This window comes from Lissotriton helveticus, chromosome 2_1 (genome assembly GCF_964261635.1).
Source record: "Lissotriton helveticus chromosome 2_1, aLisHel1.1, whole genome shotgun sequence".
In the NCBI taxonomy this organism is placed as follows: domain Eukaryota; kingdom Metazoa; phylum Chordata; class Amphibia; order Caudata; family Salamandridae; genus Lissotriton; species Lissotriton helveticus.
This window is the reverse complement of record NC_136059.1, coordinates 46,408,566-46,427,470: the sequence shown is the minus strand read 5'-3', so window position 1 is coordinate 46,427,470 and position 18,905 is coordinate 46,408,566. Positions and strand designations below refer to the sequence as shown.

At 49.1% G+C, this 18,905-nt stretch overlaps 1 protein-coding gene across 1 annotated transcript in view; it reads right to left on the bottom strand.

Annotated features, from left to right (window-relative positions):
- LOC144817694 (long-chain-fatty-acid--CoA ligase ACSBG2-like) overlaps positions 1 to 16,807 on the bottom strand; it is a 366,066-nt gene extending 349,259 nt beyond the window's left edge. Inside the window, exon 1 of the mRNA XM_078674443.1 lies at positions 16,663 to 16,807. The gene's annotated coding sequence lies outside the window, so the exon portion shown is untranslated. The remainder of the gene's footprint in view (positions 1 to 16,662) is intronic.
- Positions 16,808 to 18,905: the final 2,098 nt, after the last annotated feature.

The window sequence follows — 18,905 nt, the reverse complement described above, 5'->3', positions numbered from 1 at the left end:
TCCGGCTACCATCCCGGATCCCCATCATCGGCCTGACCCCAGCGTAGGCCCATCACGACCGAAGCACGAGGCCGTGCCCGACTCCATCTTGGGCCCACCACGTCACGACCACGTGGCCTCGGCCCAAGCCTCGGCCCCAGCGAAGCCCAGACATCGAGGCACCAAGATCCACCCAGGTGGTCGAGTGGCCACTCGACAGATCCCGGAGGGAGAGGAGTTCGATGGCCCTCCAGCCGTCCCCGGACGCCTGGTATCGATCGCCCTCCGGCCTCCCTGGGCGCTGGCTCCACCCCCCTGCTGGGTGTCTGGACACCATCATCCCGGCCCCTCTGGCCCCCAGGCGCGAGGGTCCGGACATCAAAGGACCTCCGTCCTATATCTGGGCCAGCCCCGGAGTAGGACGCCAGTTGTATCCTGGACTGGAAGCCCTGCTGACGCTGTCACGGCCGACACCAGACGAACTCATCCTTCCTGTAACCTGAACCATCTGAGAGCCTGCTGGCGCTGCCGCGGCCTACCTTGCTGAACCATCTGAGAGCCTGCTGGCGCTGCCGCGGCCTACCTTGCTGAACCATCTGAGAGCCTGCTGGCGCTGCCGCGGCCTACCTTGCTGAACCATCTGAGAGCCTGCTGGCGCTGCCGCGGCCTACCTTGCTGAATCATCTGAGAGCCTGCTGGCGCTGCCGCGGCCTACCTTGCTGAACCATCCTGTTAGCCTGCTGGCGCTGCCGCGGCTCGAACCTCTCGGAACCCCCCAGCTCGAGGATTGAGAGCTGTGCGTAGGGTATCCCTTCCTCCACCCAGAGTAAGACTGTCCCGCTACCTTACCCTCCTTGTCCGAGACTTTACGGATCCCTCGATCCAGCTGTATATACTGCCAAGAACCCTCCACCGTTATTACTTATAAAAGCTTGAGAACTTGACCTCCTGTGTGGTGTCCGTTTGTAGTGTTGTGATTACTCTGCTGTACGATCCTAGGAGGGGCCCTCAGTCAGGAGGCCTCTCGGCAATGCTCGGCTACTTCTCGACAGAGGGGTTGACCTAGGGGTGGTCAGTCAGACATCCTCTGCCTCCCCCGGGTCGCCTTTCTAACAGCGGGCGGTCTAGCTTTTTAACGGGAGTCGATACTATCCTTCAGCTTTAGTGCTATCGGACATAAGAGCCTTCTCTGCAACGTATTTCTACGTGCAACGTTGACTGGCCTTGCTCCTAGGTAAATCGTTATTCTCTACTGTGTGATATATATGTAAGCGCCGAAAGATGGCCATTTATGGTTACGTCCCTTGTTTTTCTAAAAACCGCTATTTAGCCCGTTTTTTTCATCACATTGAATAAAGAGGGTTATGTAATATCTACACGAACAGGGTCGTTGCTTATCGTACCTAATTGCAATTAATGTAAAAGGGAAATGTAGCTTAGAGTACTACGGCATCTAATACATTATGGCTGGTTATCAAACATTAGTGTATTGCCAGTGTATATATATATTATCAGAGTATGGATGTGTTTATATAGGCACAGTACTCGTTTTTCAATATTAAATGAATCCTGCTGATAAATAAACACGGGGTCATATGATTTTTCCCCTTGATTTATTCTTAGAATCATAGGGACCCATTTTGCACTATCGCCAAGCCACCTTGTGCCGAATCTAAAGGAAAATTCAATAGGTGAGCTTTATGAATATTATGGGAAGAATGTCTGGCCACATGGTTAAAGGACAATATAATTTCACTGATATATTAAATAATTTTTTAGGCGTCTCCATTTAATATGTACCGACCTATCAAGAATGTGTACCAACCTATCAAGAATGTTGGGATAAAGGATTAGAAGATTTTGGAGTGCTTATACCGTCTTGAGTGAGGTAAATCTGGTGTTTTTTATAGTACCCAAAGAAAGAATGGAAATATTTGTAAATGGTCTCGAATGTCCACAATAAAGGAGTACTTAATGATATGATACATAACCCTAGTTCAAGAGAATCTATCTCAAGAGGTGTGAATACTGTCATATGCCCTTGTAGAATGTACTGTCTTGATTAAATTGATCTAGATGTAGCTAGATATTTGCAATTGACTATGTGTCATTAACATATACGTAAATGAAAATCTGGTTTGTTTGAATGTATTATTTGGTAACTAGCGGGAGCATTGCATTTGATGATGATGTAATTATGAGTTAGATATGGTGTATCTTATATTGTACCTTTTTTATTTGCAGATATACCGTAGAATGTGGGAATTTTTATGTTTTAATCCTGAAGAAGGTGTTGGCTTGTAATCAAGTTGCCAAAACCGAAACGCGTCGATGCCATTCTGAATTGTGACACGCTAAGTCATTGGACTATATAACTTCTCCATTTCAAAGATATTTGTACAAAATTAGAGTTTGATTTAATTAAGTCTGACTATTGTGTCCCTTTCCATTTTAATTAGAAACATTTTCTATGTTTTATTCCCACTGAGTCATTATTATTTGTGTAATCATTTTCAATGTATTAGGATATGTGCATAATTATTTTACTGTGTTTTTGCTTTTTATAAATGTTATAATAAATTGTACACGTTTTTAATTTCTGACTATTTTTGCATCATCTTCGCTCTTGCTAGACTGGATGGATTGAAACTAATTTGTTTGATAAGGTTGAAAATGTATCATCTTGTTTGTAATTCATCCAAAGGGGATATTATATTTGACTTATGAAATGGAGATGACCAGGTTCAAGGTTGATAGGCACTGAGAAATAGAAAATAGAAAGTTAGATCTTGAGGAAAAGAAAATGCAGTTTGAGCATGAAAAAGTTTTGAGGGAGTTGGAGTTAAAAGCTAAAAGTTTGGAAATTACTCCCTCTGGTGGCAGCATACCGTCAGTACATATAGAAAGCGAGTGTACATTCCCAAGGATGTGGTGAAGGAGTTTTATAAAAATGCTGATATTGGTCAGTGGTTCAGAGCCTATGAGGTAGCCATGTCTCCCCACCGGGTCCCTGAGAGAGATTGGGGAGCGGGGTTGTGGGGAAGGTTCCTTAGTGAGGGGCCGGATACATTGTTAGACCTGCCTCCTGAAGTCCACAATTCATACAGCCACATGAAAAATGCATTGATGTCTAGATATAGTTTGACCCCTGAGCTCTATAGGCAGAGGTTCAGGAAATGCAAAAACTTAGAAAACAGTACTTGGGTACTTGGGTACTTGGGTAAAGGGAAGCAAGGTTAATGATTTTCAAGGTCTCTTTCATTTGATTGCATGGGAGCACTTGTCTGATAATTGTTTTCCAAAGCTGCGCCAGCATATGCTAGATAGCAAGCTGACTAACCCAAGGAAGCTTGCTGAGGAGGCGGACCACTGGGTCAGTACCAGGGTCCACAAGGGACACATGGGATACTCAGCCAAAGGTGGGCAGGGTCCCCAGCAGAAGAGTGGGGGGGGACAAGGGTAAACAGAAGGAGTTCCGCAGAGGTCCCCAAAGTAGTCCACAAGGGAACCCAGTGAAAGGTTCCCAGCCTTCCCCTGAGAGAAAGCAAGGAGCCCGACAGGTAGTCCTGTTCCCCAGGGGCCCCTGAAATGTTACAAGTGTGGTGATCTGGGTCACAAGGTGAGTGATCCCAGGTGCTGCCTGTTTGGTAAACAAGCACCCACTGGTGCTCTGCCCCAGCAGATGGCTTGTGTAGCTTTGGGAGCGCCTCCTCAGATCAACCAACCACGCCCTCGCCGCCGTCCCCCGAATCCGAAGAGCGACAACAGGAGGAAGATCCTTCTCCCACCTGGCCGCCAAGACCTGGAACTCACTTCCGACCGACCTGCGCCTGACCCAAGACCACCTCTCCTTCAGGAAGAAGCTCAAGACCTGGCTGTTCGAGCAGTAATGGCACCCCCCCCCCCACCCAGCGCCTTGAGACCCTACGGGTGAGTAGTGCGCTCTACAAATGACTTGATTGATTGATTGGAGAGGAGATTGGTGTCCAAGGTGGGTGGGGTCCCGCACAGATGACCATAGTCTCTTTAGGAGACAGTGAGATGGTCTCAGAGGTGCAGCTGCCCAGGAACACTAAGAAATATGGGCAGCAAGTGACCGTCAATGGCCAAAAGGTGGAGGCTCTTAGAGATACAGGAGCCAGTGTGACAGCTGTCAGGTGTCACCTGGTGTCTCAAGAGCAGATTGTACCTCATGCATTTTGCCAAGTTGTTAATGCCGACAACACAGAGAGTCATTGTCCGATGGCTCAGGTTCCCTTTGAGTGGGGGGGTGTCTCTGGTACTCTTCAGGTAGCTGGGAGGCCCGCCATGCCTGTTGAATGTTTGTGAGGAAATGATTTGGAGAGCTCCCCTTGGGAAAAGGTGGAGAAAACAACTCACTTGAAGATGGTTGGACCGCCTGACTGGGCGTGCGTGACAACCTGGTCAATGTCAGCCAGTAGGGGTTCTCAAGAGGACCTGGAGGCTGAGAGGGAGGCCCAGGAACCTGCCGAAGAGAGAAGTGACGAGGGGCACGGGAAACCGGCCCCTGAAGTTCCCACGGCCCAGGAGGAGGTTGAACCTGAGGGGGATGCCCTGGAGCCTACCGGGGAACAGATAGCTGAAATGGGAGATCTGCCTGAGCTGACCCATTGGCAGCCAGAAGGAGGTCCCTCCAGGGAAGACTTCTGCAAGGAGCAGAGAGAGTTCCCTTCTCTTGTGGGCTTGCAGCAACAGGCTGTAAGCCAGGCAGCAGGTGATCAGTCAGGATCACATTGGATCTACTGGGAGAATGGTCTCCTGTATAGTGAGCCTAAGGTTGCTGAACCTGGGTCAGCCCGTGTGCTGGTGGTACCCCAGAAGTTCGGAGCCTTCCTACTGGGATGGCTCATGATATGCCATTAGCACGACATTTGGGGCAGAACAAGACCTTTGAGAGGCTTGTCACGCACTTTCATTGGCTCCATATGCGCAAGAGGTCTGATACTCATTGCGGGACTTGTCAGACGTGCCAGGCAAGTGGAAAGAGTGGGAAGAAGCACAAGGCTCCTCTCCAGCCATTCCCTGTGGTCAGTACCCCCTTTGAGCGGGTAGGGATTGACATTGTGGGGCCACTGGACCCCAAGACAGCCATGGGTAACAGGTTCATCCTGGTCTTGGTGGACCATGCCACCTGGTACCCGGAAGTCATACCTCTGATGACAGTGACGGCCCCCCGTGGTGGAACGAGCACTGATGGGAATTTTCTCCCGAGTGGGATTCCCTCGCGAGGTAGTATCTGACCGGGGAACCAACTTCATTTCCAAGTATATGAAGTCCCTGTGGCAGGAGTGTGGTGTAACTTACCACTCCTTACCACCCCCAAGGAAACAGGTTGGTTGAGAGGTTCAACCGGACCCTGAAAGGCATGATAATGGGTCTTGAGGAACCCATGAGGCATAAGTGGGATGTCCTCTTACCGTGCCTACTGTTTGCATACCGGGAGGTGCCACAGAAAGCTCTAGGGTTCAGTCCCTTTGAGCTTCTCTATGGACAACCGGTCAGAGGACCTCTGAGTCTGGTTAAAGAAGGCTGGGAGCAATCTCCCAGGAAACCTCCCCAGGATGTATATAGCTACATGCTGGCCTTCAGGAACCAGACCAGGCGCTTCAGGCGAATCTGTAGGCCAGCCAGGAAGAGATGAAGCGCTGGTGTGACCAGAATGCCACTCTGGAGAGCTTCAGCCTGGACAGAAGGTGCGGGTCATGGCCCTTGTGGAGCCCTGTGCGCTCCAAGATCTTTGGACCGGACCTTTTGAGGTTGTGGAGCGCAAGAGTCCAGTTGCCTACTTGGTGGACTTGCAGTCTCCTAGGAACACTTGAGGGTCCTACATGTCAACCGCCTTAAGCCCCACTTAGAGAGGTCTGAAGTGGGCATGCTCTTGGCAACAGATGCTGGGATGGAGGAGGAGACTGAGCCGCTTCCTGACCTCCTGTCAGCCTCAGAGCAAGATGGGTCAGTGGATGGTGTTAACCTCTCTTCCACCCTGACCCCTGAGCAACAGAATGACTGCCGCCAGTTGATGGGACAGTTTTCTGATCTGTTCTCCCTGGTTCCTGGTGTCACAGATTGGTGCGTCCATGATGTGGACACAGGAAACAGCTTACCTGTAAAGCACAAGTCTTACAGGGTAACTGACAGGGCGAGGGCTTGCATTAAAGAGGAGGTCTCAAAGATGCTTGCAATTTGGGTGATTGAGTAATCTAGCAGTCCTTGGGCCAGCCCAGTGGTCTTGGTCCCGAAGGCTGCAGCGCAGGGTGCCACACCCAAACTCCAGTTCTGTGTGGACTACAGAGGGCTCAATTCACTCACGAAGACTGACGCGCTCCCCATCCACAGAGCGCATGAGCTCATTGATCGGCTAGGGGCTGCACGGTACCTAAGCACGTTTGATTTAACGTCTGGGTACTGGCAGATCACCTTGTCGGATGAGGCAAAGGAGAGGTCAGCATTCTCCACACCAGATGGGCATTTCCAGTTCCGGGTTATGCCTTTTGGGATGAAGAATGCCCCTGCCACCTTTCAGAGGTTGGTCAACCAGGTGTTGGTTGGACTGGAGGAATTCAGAGCCGCGTACCTGGATGACATCGCAGTGTTCAGTGTCAGTTGGGAGGAACATCTGCGCCACCTCCGGGAAGTGTTGATGGCGTTGCGGAAAGCAGGCCTCGCGATCAAGGCGAGTAAGTGCCAGATCGGGCAGGGCTCTGTGGTGTACTTGGGACACCAAGTTGGGAGTGGCCAGGTGGCGCCCCTACAACCCAAGAATGAAACCATTCTGGCTTAGGTGCCACCCAAAACCCAGACAGAGGTGAGAGCCTTTTTAGGACTCACAGGGTATAACAGGAGGTTTGTCAAGGTGTATGGCAACATTGTTGCACCCTTGACAGAGCTGACTTCCAGGAAGCAGACCAAGAAAGTGATTTGGAATGACACCTGTCAGAAAGCCTTTGAAACCCGGAAAGCTGCCAGGTGCACGTCGCCCGTGCTCCTGGCACCCAACTTCTCAAGACAGTTCATTGTCCAGACAGATGCTTCAGAGCATTGTGTGGGGGCTGTTTTGTCACAGATGAATGAGAAGGGCCTAGATCAACCAGTAGCCTTTATCAGTAGAAGGTTACTTCCACAGGAACAGAGGTGGAGTGCTATTGAACGTGAGGCATTTGCTGTGGTCTGGGCACTGAAGAAACTGAGACCATACCTGTTTGGGACTCACTTCCGGGTTCAGACAGACCACAGGCCCCTCAGATGGTTGATGCAAATGAGGGGTGAGAATCCAAAGCTGTTGAGGTGGTCCATCTCCCTACAGGGTATGGACTTTACGGTGGAACACCGCCCTGGTACAGAACATGGCAGCGCTGATGGTCTGTCCAGATTTTTCCGCCTTAGTGAAGAGAACTCCCAGGAGTTATGGTAGTTCTCCCCACTTTTCAGCTGGAGGGGACACGTGTTAGACCTGACACCATTGGCGTGGGTCTACCTTCCATTTTTGTTGTTGCCTCATGTATTTTTGCTGATGTTAGATGCTTTGGGCACTGTGCGACTGCTATTCAGTGCCACAGTGCAAGTGCTCCCTATTGTAAATTGATGTATGGATTAGTGATTCCATGTTTGGCTATTTTGGTTTACTTGTCAGTCCCTAGTCTAGTACACTGAGTGTGCCAGGGCGTGTAATCCAAATGCTGCTGGGGGCCCTGCAGCACTCGTTGTACCACCCACAGAAGCAGCCTTGTAAAATGTGTCTAAGGTCTGCCATTGCAGAGCCTGCGTGCAGTCTGGTACTGTCATGCTGACTGGGCAAGTGCACCCACTTCCCAGTCCCTAAACCTTCCCTTTTCTTCATATCAGTCATCCCTATGGTAGGCCCATGGGCAGGGTGCATTGTAAGTATAAGGTAGGACATGTCCCGGTGTGTGTGTGTGGCATGCCCTAATAGTGAGTTACAGCCATTTTCGTTTTTCACTATTGCAAGGCTACCTGTTCTCCATAGTCCAGAATGGGCTGTTAGAATTGTTACCTTTTATAATCCTAACAGGCTCAGAGAACATGGTAGAAATCCGAGTTTAGAGTGCCTGAACTCCGAATAATAAAATACATCTTTTAGTAAAGTTTATTTTAATATTCTGTGTTTGCAAATACCACTTTTAGAAAGTAGGTATTTGCTTGTCTAACCATTCAAACCTGCCTCTGCTAGTTTGTGCATTCCTATGTCTGGTTTCTGTGACAGGGCTGGGGAATTCCAGGAGACAGGCTGAGTCACCCAGTGGTGAATAGATCGATCTGCATCTAGATGGGAGGGAGGAGTGCACCTGAACTCTGAATGGGGCTGTGCCTGCCTTCCACAATGCTGGCTCCACCTCCTGTGGGGCGTCTGATGTGCATGCCCTGCACTGTGAAAGGAAAGGAGAAGTCTGGTAAACAGAGTGCTTCAGAACTGGTTTGGACTGGGCAAAGGCCCCTCACCCCTCAGAGAACAAAGGATTTCTGGGTATAAATATTGGGACCCTGATCCCATGAAAATAGATCACTTTTGGACTACAAGAAGAAACCTTTACTGAGGAGAGGAACCTGAAGAAACTGAGGAGAGACTTTTCCCAAGCTGAAGTGCTTCTTGGGGGATTGGCCTGCAGTGGTTACCATACTGCCAAAGGAAGGAGAAAGCAACTTTGTGTACTTTGCTTTCAACTTGTGAAGGATCTCCAAGGGCTTGGAAAAGAGCTTGTCTCATGCTGAAGTCTCAGGGACAACAGACTTCACCCCCCAGCTCCCCAGAGTTCGTTTGGAAGTGCCTGCTACTGTTTTGGGCCTTCTGAGGAACTGCGTGTCGCAAGGAGCTGGAAGCGCGACTCAACAAGAAGAAGCGTGTCGCCGTTGCTGTGCCTGCCGTCGCAACTCCGGAGAAAGGAGGGTGTCGCTGCTGGAACTGTCGCACTGCACCGCATCGGAGAGAAGCGTACCGCAACGAAGAAGAAGCGTGTCGCCGTAGCTGCTGCTGCCGTCGCAACTCCAAAGAAGGAGGGTGTTGCCGCTGTGGTTGTCGCACTGCACCACATCAAGAGAAGAATCTCGCAATGAGGTCAGAGCGTGTCGCCGTCGCTGTGCCTGCCGTCGCAACTCTGAAGGAGGGTGTCACGGCTGTCGCACTGCACCGCATCAATCAAGAGCACCTCGCATACCCGAGAAGCGCGCCGCCGTCGGAGCTGCTGCCGTCTCATCTTGGATGTCGCCGCTGTAGTTGTCGCATCGAGCGGAAGCTTCACGCATCATGGAGAAGAGCGTCGCCGCTGGAGCTGTTGCCGTCGCATCTTGGATGTCGCCGCTGTAGTCCACGCATCAGACCGAGAACTTCTCGCATCCCCGAGAAGCGTGCCGCATCTGGAAGATCTTCACGTCTTTATTTCTTTGTATCTGAACTTTGCCGCATTTCCCATCGCTGTGACATTGCTTGTCGTGGAAGCGCAATGCAACCTAAGGTATATTGACGCAGAGTGTCGCATCTAAGAACTGAACTGAACTGAACTTAATCTACCATCTTAAGGTAATCATAGTGTGTATTTTTGTCATGTATGGTCTTGTGGTAACTCTATATAAAGTCTACTTAGTTTTGATATAAAACCTGTATGGTGTCCCTTTGTAGTGTTGTTACTGGATTACTGTATGTGATCACAACTGCTTAACTTACAACACCTCTGAAATAAGCCTTGACTGTTCGCGCCACACAACCTTGAGGGTGAGCAGGGGTTATTTTAGGTGTGTAATCCCCTTTCCCTGACTAGAGGAGAGGGTCCCTATTTGTCACAAGTACCTACCTGTGCCAACCAGACACCCCCAAATCTAACACATCTATAAACCTTTCATGTACTTATGGATCTATATATTTCTTACTCTTAGATTATATATTTATTACTTGTACTTATTTATTGCTTTTTCTCTAATTCGGAATTTCCAAAGCACTACCCTATTTCTTACCCTATTTCGCGCTCAATATGTCCTCTATCTCAACCCTCTGACTCATCTCAAACATCTTTCTACTACTCTTTCAAATGCACTACCCTATTTCTCACCCTATACCTCAGTCAATATATCCATTACCTCCACTCTCTCATTCATCCCATACCCCATACCACTACTATGATCCCCAAAATAACCCCTTCTAGGCTCTACCCTCCTCTACCCCTCATTGCATCATCTTATACCTCTCTTCCTATTCTGACCCCCGAAATAAGCCTTTCTAAACCTTTTCCCTTGACTCTTTCACTTCCACCTTCCTTTTACTCATCCCAAGCCTCCCCTCCTGCTAGGAGCTCCAAATCAAACAAACAAAGCAACAAATCAAAAAATCAACAATTCTAAATCCTTCCCTTCTATACCTCCACTATCCTTTTCAATCCAAATAACATGTCCACCACTCAAAGTGATTTCATATTTCACTATACTAAAGTGATTTCATATTTCACTATACTAATTCACCACAAATTCTTTATGGGTTCCACAGTATCATGCTACTCGCCGAAAAAGCACTTCAAGACCTCATCACTGGTAGCAAGCGCTATATAATTGCAAAGCCTGTTACCTCTGCTACCACTTTGCTATCCTTCTCAATCCAAATAACTGACACCACTCAAAAACTTTCATATTTCAGTATACTAATTCATCACTAACACTGTATGGGTTCCAGAGTAGCGTGCTACTCGCCAAAAAAGCACTTCAACACCCCATCGGGGTAGCAAGCGCTATATAAATGCACACCATTTCCCCTTCTATTTCCCTCCACTATCCTTCTCAATTCAAATAACTGGCTAACATATCCACTACTCAAATTACTTTCCAATGTTCACTATACTAATTGACCACTAATCTTTTATAGGTCCCACAGTGGCATACTATTCACTGAAAAAGCGCTTCAACAACCCATTAAGGGTAGCAAGTGGTATATAAATGCAAACCTTTTTCCCTATTCTATGCCTCCACTATCCTTCTCAATCCAAAATAACGGACTAAGATATCCACCACTCAAATTACTTTCTTATTTTCACTATACTAATTCACCGCTAATCCTTTATGGGTTGCGCAGGAGCATGCTACTCGCTGAAAAAGCGCTTTGACACCTTGTCAGGGGTAGTACGTGCTATATAAATGGAATTACAATACAATACAATACTAATATCACACCACCCTTCCCGACTACTGTTCCTCTCTCCACATCATGCACCTCAATCCTACCCCACTGCACCAGTGGCCTTGCCCCCCACCGCAATGCCAGTGTGTGTGCCACTGGCCGCCTGGCACGCCTCTGCACACACCGCACTGCCAGTGTGTGGGCTACTGCCCACCTGGCACGCCTCTGCACACCACCGCACTGCCGGTGTGTGGGCACTGCTCTGAGACTCAACAACCACGGTTAAACTCCAATAAATAAATATAAAACATCTCGAAGCTCAAACGCGAATGCACTGCTGTGACGAAAAGCCAGACCTATTGGTCTTTTCCAGGCGTTCTTCGGGTTTCTGTGCAGTAATGACATATCACTGACCCCCAGCATGAGTTGATGCGTAGATGTGAGGAGGGGGTCTGTCTGGGATCAGGTCTTCCAAAGGACACAGCATTTTATGAGCCGCAGTTTGCTGATGCTGTGGCCCACCCTTCACACCCCGTGTGCTCCAGGCAGTGCGGCCCTCGCGCTGTTAACTGGAGCATTGATTTCCAGTATTTCTTCCACACACCGGCATTCCTTGTCTGGTCCCAACCCTGAGACCTTCCAAGGCCTCTGAGAGTTCTCTACCCTTTAAAAAGTAAACCCCCACCCGCTCTTATATTGCTCTTTTCAGTCACGGAAGTGCTCGGGCACATTAAACATGTATTTAAAGACAATTGGCTAGAGTAATTTATTATAAATAAAATACCAACCATTCATTTGTATTACGTCTGGCTTAGCCAAGAGTAAGACCTTTTTGTTTAAAAATAATCTGTGTATAATAAACGTATTGAGAGGGTCTTTCCATTGGTCTGTCATTCACATATTACTTTCGCCCACTGCAGCAGACAGCATGGGGCGGGGTGGCAGCCCACTTCAGCCGCTGGATAACATCTATATTGTCTGTCTATCTATCTATCTCTCTAGCTCTCTGTCTGCTCTGTCTAACTTTCTGTCTACTCTTTTTAACTCTGTGTGCTCTGTCTGTCTAACTCGGTCTGCTCTGTCTCTCTGACTGTTCTGTCTGTCTAACTCTCTGACTGCCTGTCTAACCCTCTGTCTTCTCTGGCTCTCTGACTGCTCTGTCTGTCTAACTCCCTGTCTGCCTGTCTAACTCTCTTTCTGCTCGGTCTCTCTGAGTGAGTGAGTGATGGTATTTATAAAGCGCACTATTGCCGAGGCGTCTTGGCGCTATGCAGGGTAACAAGCTGAGAGTGCAGACCAATATCCTATCTAGTAAAAAGCCACGTTTTGATTTCCTTCCTGAACTGCAAGTGGTTGGGGATTTGCCTGAGCTGTTGAGGTAACGCGTTCCAAAGCCTTGATGCCAAATGAGAGAAACTCTTCCCTTCCCAACGTTGTCTATTGATCTTAGAGACCACAGCCAGCCCGCGAGAAGCAGATCTCAGCGGGCGGGTTGGCATGTACCTTGAGAGTAGGTGTTGAAGATCGAAGGCCCCCATTCCCGCCAGTGCTTTATGTACTAAACACAGCGCCTTGAAATCAATCCGCCTCTGGACTGGGAGCCAGTGTAGCTGTCTGATGGCCTGTGAGGTGGAATGGTGTTTGGGCAGACAGAGTAGCAATCTGGCAGAAGCGTTCTGGATGGATTGCAGTTTGGCCAGTTGTGCACACCACGCTCCCAAATAAAGGGCATTGCCATAGTCTATTCTTGAAAAGATAGTGGCAATTATGACCGTTTTCCTGAGCTGGTAAGGGATAAACGGCAGGATCTTTCTCAACCCCTTAAGCACAAAGAAGCATGCAGACACTACCTGGTTCACCTGAGGCTTCCAAGCCAGATCTTTGTCAAAAATGAACCCATGGTTCCTTGCTTTCACCACTGGAACCAGACAGACTCCCGCATACGTAGGCCACCAGGTGTGGTTCCAGATGGATGCTTTCTGTCCAAACTTTAGAACTTCTGTCTTTTCGGTATTCAATTTCAGAAAGTTCGATTTCATCCACTGCATAACCGCCGACATACAGTCGGCGAAATCAGCAGACTTCGAGTCTACAAAATGGGGCATGGAAACAATCAGCTGAGTGTCATCAGTGTATGACATCAGCTTAAAACCCAGGTTCTTTATTATCTTAGCCAAAGGGGAGACATAGATGTTAAACAGGGTGGGCGATAACGCCGAGCCCTGAGGAACTCCTCCAGGAAGGGTAAAATTGTCTGACTGATAGCCGTTCCAGGAGATGACTTGTTCCCTATCTGACAGAAAGGAGGAGAGGAGATCTAATGCCAGGCCCTTGACACCGATATCCTGCAAACTTTGGATAAGTACCTCATGGTTTACGGTGTCAAAGGCCGCCGTGAGATCCAGTAGAATCAGCGTAACCCTGCCTCCCTCATCTCTCCGCTTCCGGATTTCCTCTGCTGCCATCAACAGGGCAGTTTCAGTGGAACGATTAGCCCGGAAGCCGTGCTGAGTGCTGTCTAGAATGTGCCATGTCTCAAGATAGGAGTATAGTTCTGCGTTCATGGCTTTTTCCGCTAGCTTCGCTGGCAGCGGCAGGCAGGAGATGGGGCGATAGCTCTTCTCGTCAGAAGGGTCTAGCTTGGGCTTCTTTAACAGGGGCCGAATGCAGGCCTTCTTCCATGTTAATGGAAAAACTCCCGAGCTCAGAACCCGATTCAAAACCGGCACTAGAAGGGCACTAATTTCTGCCGGTGCCAAGTGAAGCACAAAAGGTGGGCAGGGATCTATTGGAGAACCTGACTTGGTGTTCAACAGTAAGTCAGCCAGCCTGTTCACGTCCAGGGAGGAGAACGATGAGAAAACCCCTTGTGTTTTACATACACCGTCACCCCCGCTTTGTTCAATAGGTACCCTGTTTGCTGTTGACAGATCATTGTAAACAGCTAGCACCTTATTCTGCAAGTAGGTCGCCATTTTATCAGTGAGTCCCTTATCTGGTTGAAAGCTTTTGCTCCGAGGGCAACTCAGTAAGGTGTTAACTGTGGAGAATAATTCTCTACTCTGAGTGCTTTGTCTGTCTAAGTCTCTGCTCTGTCTCTCTGACTGCTCTGTCTGTCTAACTCTCTGTCTGCCTGTCTAACTCGGTCTGCTCTGTCTCTCTGAGTGCTCTGTCTGTCTAACTCTGTCTGCTCTGTCTCTCTGAGTGCTCTGTCTGTCTGCCTGACTAACTAACTCTCGGTCTGCTCTGTCTCTCTGAGTGCTCTGTCTGTCTGTCTAACTCTGTCTGCTCTGTCTCTCTGAGTGCTCTGTCTGCCTGACTAACTCTGTCTGCTCTGTCTCTCTGAGTGCTCTGTCTGTCTGCCTGACTAACTCTCGGTCTGCTCTGTCTCTCTGAGTGCTCTGTCTATCTGTCTAACTCTGTCTGCTCTGTCTCTCTGAGTGCTCTGTCTGCCTGACTAACTCTCGGTCTGCTCTGTCTCTCTGAGTGCTCTGTCTGTCTGTCTAACTCTGTCTGCTCTGTCTCTCTGAGTGCTCTGTCTGCCTGACTAACTCTCTGTCTGCTCTGTCTCTCTGCGTGCTCTGTCTGCTCTGTCTCTCTGAGTGCTCTGTCTGTCTAACTCTGTCTGTCTAACTCTCTGTCTGAGTGCTCTGTCTGTCTAACTCTGTCTGTCTAACTCTCTGTCTGCTCTGTCTGAGTGCTCTGTCTGTCTAACTCTGTCTGTCTAACTCTCTGTCTGCTCTGTCTGAGTGCTCTGTCTGTCTAACTCTGTCTGTCAAACTCTCTGTCTCTCTGAGTGCTCCCTCTGTCTAACTCTGCTCTGTCTCTCTGACTGCTCTGTCTGTCTAACTCTGACTGCCTGTCTAACCCTCTGTCTGCTCTGTCTCTCTGAGTGATCTGTCTGTCTAACTCTGTCTGCTCTGTCTCTCTGAGTGCTCTGTCTGTCTAACTCTCTGTCTGTCTAACTCTCTGTCTGCTCTGTCTGAGTGCTCTGTCTGTCTAACTCTGTCTGTCTAACTCTCTGTCTGCTCTGTCTCTCTGAGTGCTCTGTCTGTCTGTCTAACTCTGTCTGCTGTGTCTGAGTGCTCTGTCTGTCTAACTCTCTGTCTGTCTAACTCTGTCTGCTCTGTCTGAGTGCTCTGTCTGTCTAACTCTCTGTCTGTCTAACTCTCTGTCTGCTCTGTCTGAGTGCTCTGTCTGTCTAACTCTCTGTCTGTCTAACTCTGTCTGCTCTGTCTCTCTGAGTGCTCCCTCGGTCTAACTCTGTCTGCTCTGTCTCTCCGACTGCTCTGTCTGTCTAACTCTCTGACTGCCTGTCTAACCCTCTGTCTGCTCTGGCTCTCTGAGTGATCTGTCTGTCTAACTCTGTCTTCTCTGGCTCTCTGGCTGCTCTGTCTGTCTAACTCTCTGACTGCCTGTCTAACCCTCTGTCTGCTCTGTCTCTCTGAGTGTTCTGTCTGTCTGTCTAACTCGCTGTCTAACTCAGTCTGCTCTGTCTCTCTGTCTGCCTGTCTAACTCTCAGTCTGCTCTGTCTCTCTGAGTGCTTTGACTGGCTCTGGGTCTGATTACAATCTAGGTGGATGAGACACTGTCACAAACAGGGATATCCTGTCCACCGTATTACAATTCCTGAGGATATAATGAAACCTGTGATATGGCGGACGGGATATCCCTCAGTTTGTGACAGAGTATCCCATCCGACAAGATCGTAATCAGGCCCTCTGCCTGCCTGCCTGTCTGTTCTGCCTGTCTGGCTGCCTTACTGTCTGCCGGTTCTGTTCTGTCCAGTCTGTCTGTCTGTCTGTCTGGCTGTCTGGCTGTCTGTCTGGCTGTCTGTCTGGCTGTCTGTCTGGCTGTCTGTCTGGCTGTCTGTCTGGCTGTCTGTCTGGCTGTCTGTCTGTCTGTCTGTCTGTCTGTCTGTCTGTCTGTCTGGCTGTCTGGCTGTCGGTTCGGTTCTGTTCTGTCTGTCTGTCTGTCTGCCTACCGGTCTGCCTGCCTGCCTATCTTTCGGTTCTGTACTGTCTGTTTGTCTGTCTGTCTGTCTGTTCTGTTTTGTCTGTCTGTCTGTCTGTCTGTTCTGTTTTGTCTGTCTGTCTGTTCTGTCTTTCTGCCTGTCTGTCTACATAGCTATACAACCCTCTTGATATGTTTTTGCAAGCCTTCATCGTTGCCAATCGTTTCAACTCTATGTATCTATTTGTAATAGATTTACAGAAAGTCATTTGTGCCCTCCAACAATTTTTTTTTAGCCTGAAGAGCTCCCACCAGCTTTCCAAACAAAACGTTTTGCAAAAACCACAACAGAAAAAAACAAGAATTGCCAAAGCTAAAAGACTGGTGGCCAGCGCCAGACCTCTTGGCTTTGCCAATGCTTCTTCAAGTAGTCCCCTAAGCCTTTACTCTCAGATCTCTTCATTTCTACACGTCTCCCCCCCCCCATCTAATCTAAGAATATGAAGCAATGCAGGCAGAGCCCATGCACCGCTCGTTTTGCCCGGGTGATGCCCTGTGACGTGACACCCCGCCGTGTGACGCTCGTGTGACCTACCAGCCTCCATCACACGGCGAGCTCGGGCTCCGGGGTCCTCTCCGGGCTCCTCTGATGGCCTCTCCTCTCCCAGCGGGGCCTCCACGCCGCCTTTTAAAGCACAAGTGCGCGATGGGCTGAATGCCCCTGCCCGCGAGTGTCGGTGCTGCTCCGTCGTGCCCCTCACCCGGGATGCCCCTTCTCATCTCCCCTGACCCCTCCCGAGAGCTGGGCAGCCTCTGGTGGTCCCCGCCGTGGACAATCATTAACATGGGCTCGTGAAGGCTGAACTAACAGTCCCTCCCTGCAGTCTGTTAGTACTCGGTGTCCAGGTGTGAGTGCCAGGGGCGGGGGTTGTGTAATGTTACTATCTGTTGTGAGCTTAGGTGCCACATCTGCTGCCGCCCCGCCTGGAAACCCCAGTGGAACCTCTGTTTACACCAGACAGACAAACAGACAGAAACCGCTTGTAGCGGATCCTACCTGTCCTTGGAAGCAAGGCTCTGAGCCGTCAGTCACCATGGAGTGCCGACGCTGTTTGAACTGCAGCTGCAAGCGAGGGGGAGGGGCTGTGAGGGCGGCACTCTGGCAATGACCTCTGACCCCCAGGAACCACCAAGAGCTCCGATTCGTGGGTTCTTGGAGTCATTTATAGGCACTCGTGCTCCGTCTCTCGGCATTCTAGGTTTCCCTGTGAAGACCCCTTGATTCCAGGGAAGTCTTCTGAATGTTGTGTCAGTGATGAGAACAAGCTATGAACTGCTGTTTGAAGCACGGGGGTTAAAGTCCACTGAGTCTACCCTTTGAATTTGAATGAATGAATGAATTTAGTACTTTTATAGCGCTGACTGTCACCCTACGGGTATCCTGGCGCTTTTGCTGAAAAGGGAACCTTGATGGAAAAGAGGTGAGGCCGAGTATATTGAAGGCGGAAGGCTAAGACTTTGGAAAGAGCCAAGTTTTCAGGCTCTTACGGAATTCCGTCAGGGTGTCTGCTTGTCTTAGGTTCAGAGGGAGTTCATTCCAGAGGCGGGCGCCCACCCTTTAAAGAGACAGGGAAAGCCCTTCAAGGGAATTATTGCACTTATATTTATACATGTCTTGTACAAGCTATTATCATTTCAGTAAACCCCTACAACTATCAGGATCAGGGTTCAACAGGATGTTAACAGGACTGGTAATTTAAGTCAAGTAGAAACTATAACTGATCTTCCACAACAGACTGGGTGATGAGTCCTTTGAGGCAGGGATCCGAACATAGGGACAAATATTAGTGCACCTGCAGTTCTGACCTCAGATTCCACAGCTCGTGAATATTCCCCGGCGACAGACCAGATCCAGAAACGTTTTGCCAGCAATTCTCTATGAATCATATAGATCTGTGCTGGATCAGCCCCACCCCAGATGTGAGGTCAGATCCCCATGTATGCGCCCCGCCCCCTCCATGATGTCTGTCCTTTTTTCTGAATCTTCTGACGCAGATCTGGAGATTCTTGACTTCTGTCATTCTGACTGAATTTATTCCCTCACTCTTTGCATCAGAGATTGCAGATAGGTCTCCCCCTAAAATGACAGGGTTTAAGTTGCGTCGACACTATCGCCGACAGGCGTTGCTGACCGACGCCCGCGGCCTCTGTCTTTAGAGCATTGGGTCCAAACAGAGCTCAGCGTCATGCGAGTGCTGCATGAAGATGAATCGCTGGGCCATCTGTGACAGCTCGCTGCACTGAACTGCATCAGAAACTAAACAAGCATGTGCAATGCAAACGGTCTCGCCTGTGGGACCTTATATGTATTTAGCTCTGCAGCACATTAGCCTGGGCGCTGAAAGTAAACATCTACTGTTCTTTGACAAGGAGGGAAAGTAAGCACCAAACTGCGTGACACACCAGGTATGGGAACACATGGAGAGAAATATTGCCTTTCAGCAGGAAATAGTATAGTTCAATGCTCTGTTTGTAATAGAAAATCAGGGCCTTCGGCGGTCAAATCACTGAAAATACAAGATTTGAAAAAAATATAATTGTCTACGAATGCTTGTGGAAGACAATTTCTATGGACTGAAATCTAGAGAACGCTAAAGTAATTCTGGTATTTTACTGACTTCTACTGGCCGTTTTCCATCAAGGCAGTTAAATAGAGGCAGTAGAACAGAAAAGAAGTCCCTGAGCAGAAGCAGACGAGTCCTAGGGCTGATCTCCACAGTCCACAAAGTACATACACATAAGTATATACTAAAGTACATACAAGCATTTGCAATGCAG